This window comes from Silene latifolia, chromosome 10, assembly GCF_048544455.1.
Source record: "Silene latifolia isolate original U9 population chromosome 10, ASM4854445v1, whole genome shotgun sequence".
Classification (NCBI taxonomy): Eukaryota; Viridiplantae; Streptophyta; class Magnoliopsida; order Caryophyllales; family Caryophyllaceae; genus Silene; species Silene latifolia.
Window position 1 is genome coordinate 37,668,438 of NC_133535.1, and position 9,617 is coordinate 37,678,054.

Sequence of the window (9,617 nt, forward strand, 5' to 3'; positions counted from 1 at the left end):
CATCTCTTTTAACAGCAGGAACAACTAAGTTACCAGGCAAGGTCTTGTGTTCAGTACGCACGTGCTAAGTCTCCTGAACTCAGCAGGTACTACTAAGGAAATGATAACTTAGAACGTATCTTTCAATTCCTTTGAGTCAAAACCCTTTTTCTTATTTTCCCTTTGTCTCAACTTCACAGGTGTCACAAGGAGAAAAATATGGAAGCAGCGTACTTAGTATTTCAAACGGCCAAAATGAAACTCTCTTTCTTTTAAGTTTTTGTAAAACTCTCGGGGAGCACACTTTGTGCTCCCTAAACTATTTTGGATTTATGAAATTGCTTCCATTTTTAGGTTTATCATTGTTTTTGGATTGAATGTGGATATAGTAAGTTGAATATTAAGACAATGTCCTAGTAGGCTAACTGGTGAACAAGAACTAGCAAATTATTCCTCCTGCAGGAAGTACCCAATGTGCGCGTGGTTGAAACAGAGGGATTCGAGCATCTTGATGGACAGAAAGCTCCATGAACCACCATAGTGATGTGACCAATATTTGAGCATATTTAGTCCCCGAATTACCCTCGTTCCTATGTTTTTTAGTGCATATTTGGGTCATTTACTATCTTTAGTCCTTTGTTTTGCATATTCTTCCTCGGTAGGAAAGGAGTGCAAACCTTGCATTTTCATGGCAAAATAGAGCTAAATTGATCGAATCTAATGACCAAGCATGAAAGTGAAGACAAGATTAGAAGGCCTTGTAAATAATGTAGTAGATGGGCAATGATGAAGAAGATCTTTGCATCTCCGACAAGATCCTTGAGGATTGTTGGAAGAAGAAAAGAAGGAAAGAAGAAAAAGCTTGCTGGACTGGAATCCGCCCGTCGCAGCATCGGGACGCTCGTCCAAGAGCTCCACAATCCGAGCGTCCCACCTTCCTGGCCGCTCGTCTTCCAACTGCACAATCTGCTCGTCCCGACCCTTTGGCCGCTCGGATTGTCATCCAGTGCAGCACGGCTTCTCCTTGTTCCACTCGGGATGCGCATATTTCGGAAAGACTAGCAAAAAGGAGACTCGCATCTTTCTTCGAGAGGAGCATTTCCTCAACTTTTCTTAAGGGACTTAATCGTCATTTAAGCCCTTAGTAACCCAAATTTATGTACTTAATCCCCACTATAAATACCCCATTGTACTAATTAGATTATTATGTTCTTCTTATCAATCTTAAATATAGTTTATATTCTTCTAATCTCTCTTTAATCTTGTAGTAAACTTTTAATTAAGCATTAATACAAATCTCATTTCCTTAATTTCTCTATTGTTCATCCTTTATTTTGAGTAATTGAAGATTATTTGGGGTTTATTTGGAGGATTAACAACCTTCCAATCATTCATCAAGTTCTTCTATTATTCTTTGCTTATTATTTTGGAATCATCATTAGGTATAATTCACTTAATCCCTTTTTAATTATTGTTAATTATCTTTACTTATTCATCATGTTTTGCTTTGTTAATATGATTGACAACCTTGTTAGCATGTTAAACTTGACACTACAACGAAAACGCGGGAAACTGACGGAAAAATTAAGGCCATACTGACGGTCTTTTCGTCGGTATTTCAATTTCCTGACGGAAATTCCGTCAGTAATCAGGGTCAGCTTATTTCGTCAGTAAAAAACCTGTCCTGACGGAATTTCCGTCGGTCTATAAAAAAACTGACGGATCTGTGACGGGAAATCCGTCTTTAATTTCAGTTCAAAAGTGATGGAATTTCCATCAGTTTTTTGCATTACTGACGGAAATTCTGTCGGTGGTATCTGACACGTGGAATTTTATGTGATGTCAGGGAAAATGGGGAAGATAGTGAGTGACGGATATTTAGTTTAGTAAACTCTTTCACCCCCTCTGCATTTCTTACATGGACACCTCATTTCACCTAAATTCTTGTACTCACTACTTCCTTCCGCGAATTTAATAAACTCTTTCACCCCCTCTGCATATGCTTTCTTGAGTTTCTTTTTTTCGTCTAATCTTTCATACATCCACTGCCGTTCTAATCTTTTCATGTTATTATATATCTACACATTTATATATGTCATTAAAAAAGATAATAACCTAACAACAATCAAAATCAAGCATAATAAATAATAATTTAACATTTTAACCAATATAAATATTGTATTTCTTTGAATTGGGTCCTTATCACTCCAACCTAAACCCATCAATGTACGTTTTAAGTCACTAGCAAACATGTACTTGTGATTTATTAATGAGAAAAAAAAATTCGGCAAATTTCCCATCCGTTCTCCAAATACACAATATAGAATAAATAATTACTCTACATATGCATTTAGAGAACATAAAAGGAATTGTCACCAAACTCTTTTCTCATTAACAAATCACAAGCACATGTTTACTACCTAAGTCACTTAAAACGTACAAAGACAGTCCCAAAACGGGGACTATTCAAAAATTACTCCTAGTGAGTAATTTTTGAACGGGTACTAGGTCAATATGAACAATAATTTTAACAATATTAAAAACAAAACATACAACAATGACTACTTTTTCAATTAACATAAACTAACATGATTTACTTTTCATTTTACATATCTAGTCTAATTACCATTTAAAAAACATTAACATTTAACAAAATTTAACAATAATCTAATTAACAAAAAAATTAGATGCATACAATAAAACCGTCACAACATACATTTAAACAAAATTGGCTTCTATCCTAAGTCAACATGCATCAACATCAACAATACTTCAACAATAATTAAAACAATAACTAATATTCTAATTCAATTAAGATAATTAAACAAAAAAAATTAAAAGAGAAAATACCTAATTAGTTCAACAAAGAAAAAAATGAAAAAGAAGGATGAGAAATAGGGAAGTGGCGGCAGGGGGCGGCGGTAAGGGCGGCGACAGGAAGCGGCAGTAGTGGCGGTGGGAGGCTATGGAGAAAAAAAAATTAAAAACAATTAAAGAATAAGGAAAAAGAGAAAGAAGAAAAGAAGAAAAACAAATAAAATTACCTTATAGTAATGGCGACGGCGTGGTGGTGTTGTTGTTGGTGGTCGTGGCGCCGGAAGTGGAGGAGGGTGGTGGTGGTGTCGGGTTTTAAGGTGGTGGAGGAGGGTTTGGCGATTTTTAATTTGGGGGAAAAAATTGGTAAAGTGATACGGTATGCGCCCGTGGTTGAGATAAAAGGACCCACTGACGGAATATCCGTCAGTATAAACAAAAAATTGACGGAATATCCGTCAGTATATTAAAAAGACTGACGGAATATCCGTCACTGACACCTTTATCAGGACAATAATGCACAAACTTTACACGTCACACTATATGGACAAGTGACGGAATTTCCGTCAATTTTATCCAATTACTGACGGAATATCCGTCAGTGCCTCAATTATTGTGCCAGCCTGTCACAACAGAATCAAGATAATTATTAACCCACTGACGGAATATCCGTCAGTTTTATCTAAATACTGACGGAAATTCCGTCAGTTATACTAAATGCTTTCAAGCTGTCCTCCAATTTTGCATGTGAAACCCACTGACGGATATTCCGTCAGTATTAAGGAATTACTGACGGGATATCCGTCACAGCTTTTTTGGCGCCTTTGACTTGGTCAACGCACCAATAGATACTGACGGGATATCCGTCAGGAAACGTTACTGACGGAAATTCCGTCAGTATCCCGTATTTTCTGACGGTCTCTTTTTTTCGTCGGTAGGGCCGTCACTAACCCGCGTTTTTTTTTTGTAGTGTGATAATGAGTGAGTAGTTTCCTTAACTAGGGTTAATGGGGAATTAGGGGAAATCAACATGGGGATTGATTCATGCTTAATCTAATATGCTTTCATAATTAATTTGCTTGCTTGTTGTGATTTCAACTTATGCACATGTTATGTTTGATGAAATGCGAGCCTATGATTCCTTGCATTTTTTACCCATCATTTATCTTTTCAATGAGACTTGTAAGACATAAACCAACTCGAGTCTCATTAGTCCATGCATATTGTTGGATAGGGAGGATTAAGTCGACTTGTAGGTATTGTACAATATAATCGACTCGGCTCCGGGGCCCACACCTTCCTAGGGATTGTCAGATATACACTAACTCGATTCCATCACAACAATAATTGTTTGCATCTAGTTAAAATCATGTTTGTATGATCAAATCCCATGAATCCTCTATGAACCCATGACACCTTAGTCCTTTTAATCAATTGTTTACATCTCATTTTAATCATCTTGCTTGTTTATTTACATTGCTATTTAGTTTAGTGATCTTCTTATCTCAACCCAAATTGTGACACCCTTGGACACCACTACTTGCAATCGAAAATCCTACATCAATACCCGTCCCTTGGGATCCGACCTTTACTTACCTCTTTACTAATAGTAGAGTAGTTTGTGAAGTTATAAACATTGTTTTTGTCTAGGTGCTCCTAACGACAAGTAACCGAAAACTAAGTCCGACCAAAAATGGCGCCGTTGCCGGGGACGGTGTTAACTTGATTTGATTTTCTTTGATTGTTATTAGTTGTGTCTTTCTTTGCCTTGGGGAAGTAAAGCTCCACAAGGTTTGTTTTAATTGTTTTCAAGTTGTTCGATATTTTACGAGATGGATATTATAGATTGTTTTGTTGAGGACCACTTGAGTATACCTTTCTTCAAACACCCCATGCAAGCATTGGAAGCCTTGGAAGCAAGTGAGGCCAAAAATATGCATTGGGAATTAGAGGTAGATATTCTTGAGGCCGCTCTAGCCAACAAAGAACTTACTCATGAGCAATCCGAATTAGTACATAACATCCTTGTGGAAGCATATCAACCCATGGAACAAGAACAAGAAATCGTAGAGGACATCATAAAAACCGAAGACCAAGAAGAATTTGTCATGGAATTTGAGCATGATGAGATTAGTGAGCTTGAAGAACAAGTTGAATATGTCATGAGAATGGAGTGTCTGATGTGATCAATATTTGAGCATATTTAGTCCCTGAATTAGCCTCGTTCCTATGCTTTTTAGTGCATATTTGGGTCATTTACTATCTTTAGTCCTTTGTTTTGCATATTCTTTGAGGTTTTGTTTCCTTGGTAGGAGAGGAGTGCAAACCTTGCATTTTCATGGCAAAATAGAGCTAAATTGATCGAATCTAATGACCAAGCATCAAAGAGAAGACAAGACTAGAAGGCCTTTGTAGATAATGCAGTAGATGGGCAATGACGAATAAGATCCTTGCATCCCCGACAAAATCCCGGAGGATTGTTGGAAGAAGAAAAGAAGAAAAGAAAGCTGAGCCAGGATCTGCTCGTCCCACCACTCGGGACGCCCGTCCAGCAGCCTCCTATGACGCTCGTCCAAGCTGCCCAGACGTCCGTCAAGCAGCTCCCCAATCCGCCCATCCCGACCCTTGGACTCTCAGATTCTACTCCAGAGGGACACGTCCCCTTCTTCCCTCCATTAAAGATGCGCATATTTTTGGAAGACTAGCTAAAAGGAGACCCGCATCTTTTCTTGAGAGGAGCGATTCCTTACGGACTTAATCGTCATTTAAGCCCTAACCCTAATTTGTGCACCTAATCCCCACTATAAATACCCCATTAGTCTAATTAGGTTATCATGTTCTTCTTATCAATCTTTATTGTAGTTTATATCATTCTAATCTCTTCTTAATCTTGTAATCAACTTCTAATCAAATATTAATACAAATCTCATTTCCTTAATTTCTCTTTTGTTCATCTTTTATTTTGGGTAATTGAAGATTATTTGGGTTTATTGGGAGATTGACAACCTTCCATCAATCATCAAGTACTTCTTTTATTCTTTGCATTATTATTTTGGAATCATTATTAGGTATAACTCTCTTAATCCCTTTTTAATTATTTTTAATCATCTTCATTTATTCATCATGTTTTGCTTTGTTAATATGATTGACAACCTTGTTAACATGTTAAACTTGATAATGAGTGAGTAGTTTCCTTAACTAGGGTTAATGGGTAATTAGGGGAAACCAACATGGGGGATGATTCATGCTTAATCTAATATGTTTTCATAATTTATTTGCTTGCTTGTTGTGATCTCAACTTATGCACATGTTATGTTTGATGAATTGCGAGCCTATGAATCCTTGCATGTTTTACCCATCACTTACCTTTTCAATGAGACTTGTAAGACATAAACCAACTCGAGTCTCATTAGACCATGCATATAGTTGAGTAGGGAGGATTAAGTCGACTTGTAGGTGTTGTTCAATCTAATCGATTCGGCTCCGGGACCCAAACCTTCCTAGGATTGTAGGATATAAACCAACCCGATCCTATCACAACAATAATTACTTACTTATAATTTGAGAATATGTTTGTATGATCAATTCCCACGAATCCCCTATGACCCCATGACACCCTAGTGTTTTTAATCAATTGTTTACATATCATTCTAGTCATCTTGCTTGTTTACTTTAATTGTTATTTAGTTTAGTGATCTTCTTATCTCAACCCAAATTGTGACACCCCTAGACACCGCTACTTGCAATTGAAAATCCTACATCAATACCCGTCCCTTGGGATCCGACCTTTACTTGCCTCTTTACTAATAGTAGAGTTGTTTGTGAAGTTATAAATATTGTTTTGGTCTAGGTGCTCCTAACGACAAGTAACCGAAATCTAAGCTCAAAGCGGACCGACCAAAAATGGTGCCGTTGCCGGGGACGGTGTTAACTTGATTTGATTTTCTTTGATTGTTATTAGTTGTGTCTTTCTTTGCCTTGGGGAAGTAAAGCTCCTCAAGGTTTGTTCTAATTGTGTTCGAGTTGTTTGATATTTTGCATGTCTAGTAGATCACAAGGTAACTTGTTACCCATTGATCACGAAATTGAAAGGACTTTGACAACCAATAGAAGACTTGCTAGAAATACTTGGAGAGGTATTGGTGAGGTTGTAGATATTCAACCAAATACTATTGAGTTCATCAACCCTTTTGCAAGAGAAGGTGAAGAGAACCCAACATAAAATCAATCACAGAATCAACCCACAATGCCTAAGTTTTCATCACATTCCGTACCAATCGAGGAGAACCTACCCAATGGTACTCCCACACCACAACACTTAACCGAAATTTTCATTGCAAAATCCACATTTATCCAATTAGTCGAAAGAAGCCAATTTGGGGGGATGCCTAGTGAAGACCCTCATTCCCATATGGAAACTTTTTGTGACTATTGTGATGCGATTTCACAAACCGGAGTGACTCAAGACCACATTCGATGGGTCTTATTTCCTTTTTCTCTAATTGGCACCGCAAAACAATGGTTGAAAAGCCTTGATAAAGCTACTCTTGGAATTGACTCTTGGAAGAAGTTGGCTCTAGCTTTCTACAAAAAATTCTACCCTCCGGAAAAGACTAACATGCTAAGAGCGCAAATTATAGGTTTTAAGCAAAGGGATGAAGAATCTTTGTACGAAGCTTGGGAGCGATTCAAAGGAATTTGTCGCTCATGTCCTTATCATGGACTTAGCGAGTGGTTCTTGGTACAACAATTTTGGAATGGTCTTTATGAAGACTCAAGAAACATTCTCAACATGGGATCAAATGGTATGTTCACCGAAGTTGACGATAATCAAACTTGGAACAAGATTGAGGAAATGGCGGTCCATAATTCACAATATAGTAGACCTCGCAAGGTTACTAGAGGAGGAAAGCATGAAGTGGACTCTATTACTCAATTGCGTGCTCAACTTAGTGCTCATATTGATACCATCAACTTGAAGTTTGAGAAGGCTATGGATAAACTTGAAGAAGCCCCAAAATCACCAAAGCATCATGTTAATGCCATGGTAGCATCTTCATCAATCCCAAGTGGGATATGTGAGAATTGTGAAACTTTGGGATATGACCAAAGTGAATGTAAGGGAACAAATGAACAAGTGAATGCTTTTCAAGCATACAAAAGTGGTACCCCTTATTCCAACTATTACAATGAAAACACCAAATTCCACCCAAATCTCTCATACAAAAGCCAAAATGTTCAAAACCCTCAACCAACATACACCCCACCTCCCATGAGAAACCAAAATCAAAGACCCTTTTTCAACCAAAACCAAGGTTATCAAAATCAAACTTCATACAATCAACAAAATGACCAAGGTTTTGATGTTCAAAAAGCGGTCCTCCAAATGCAAAAGAATCAACAAGAATTTTTCACTCAAATGCAAAAAGATAGCCAAGCAAAAGACATCACCATCAACAACATCCTAGCCCACACAAAAATGTTGGAAACTCAAATGACCCAACTAGCATCTTCAAACTCTCAAAGACAAAACGAGCAATTACCACCTCAAAGTAATCCCCCAAGACATGAAACGGTTAGTGCCATTCACTTGAGGAGTGGTACGAGATATGAAGGATCAAAGAAGAAAGTTGAGGATGAAGTTGTGGAAGCTAGTGACAAGGAAAGAGTTGTGCAAAACTCTAGGGAAGAAGAACCCACCAATCAAGAAGTTTCAAAGAAAAATGAAGAAAAGGCCAAGGAGAAGGAACCCATTGTGATTAGGCTTCCATTCCTGAGTCGTCAAGCTAAGCCTAAGTTTGATGACCAACTTGGAAAATTCATGGAAATTGTGAAGAATTTAGAAGTCTCGATTCCTTTCATGGAATTGATCAATCACGTTCCGGCCTATGCAAAGTACATGAAGGACATCCTTACGAAGAAGAAATCAATCCGGAAGCTTGAGACTATTGCCTTCACTAAGGTGATTAGTACCATCCTTCAAGGGAGTTCACCTCCAAAACTCAAGGATCCGGGAAGTTTCTCCATTCCATGCACTATTGGTGATACTACAATCAACAAAGCTTTATGTGACCTTGGGGCAAGTGTTAGTGTCATGCCATATTTGGTTAGCAAGAGGCTAGGAATGGGAGAACTCAAATGTACCAACATCACGCTTCAAATGGCGGATAGATCAACAAAGACACCTTTAGGGGTATGGGAAGATGTTCCCGTGAGAATTGGAAAATTCTTCATCCCGGTGGATTTTGTCATTGTTGACATGGAAGAAGACTCCAACATTCCTATTATCTTAGGAAGACCTTTCTTGCACACCGCGGGAGCGGTGATCGATGTAAAGCATGGAGAACTCACCCTTGAAGTGGGAGATGAAACCATCACTTTCAATCTTGACAAGACCATGAGAGCTCCCCGATTGCATGAGCCATGGTTGATCACTATAGCCGGAAGGATGATAGGAAGAAGTTGGGATTTCAATGTAAAAATAAAATGGATGATGCTCCATCAAAAGAGCAAAGAAATAGCAACAATGAGAGCTTGAAAAGCTCACCCATGACAAGTGAAGAAGATGGCCCCATTGGCCAAGACAGGAAAGAAAGAGAGTTGTCTCTATCAACTCAGGAAACTTTCAATGATCAAGTAGACGAAGTTTGCGGTCTTTGGGATGATGAGTTCGAAGGGATATTCAATCCCTATATTGGCAATGCTATGAACCAAGACCATCATGGAGAACAACAAGTGCAAAAATCTATTGAGGACCTTTATCATGATAATGAACAAGCTTTCGACTACTTCTTCAAGGTGTTGAATAACATCAACAACACCTT

At 38.1% G+C, this 9,617-nt stretch overlaps 1 non-coding gene across 1 annotated transcript; it reads right to left on the bottom strand.

Annotated features, from left to right (window-relative positions):
- Positions 1-7,411: 7,411 nt before the first annotated feature.
- Positions 7,412-7,518, bottom strand: LOC141610368 (small nucleolar RNA R71). The gene has a single exon (XR_012528274.1). It is a non-coding gene; the product is annotated as a small nucleolar RNA R71 (small nucleolar RNA).
- Between the last annotated feature and the right edge of the window lie 2,099 nt (positions 7,519-9,617).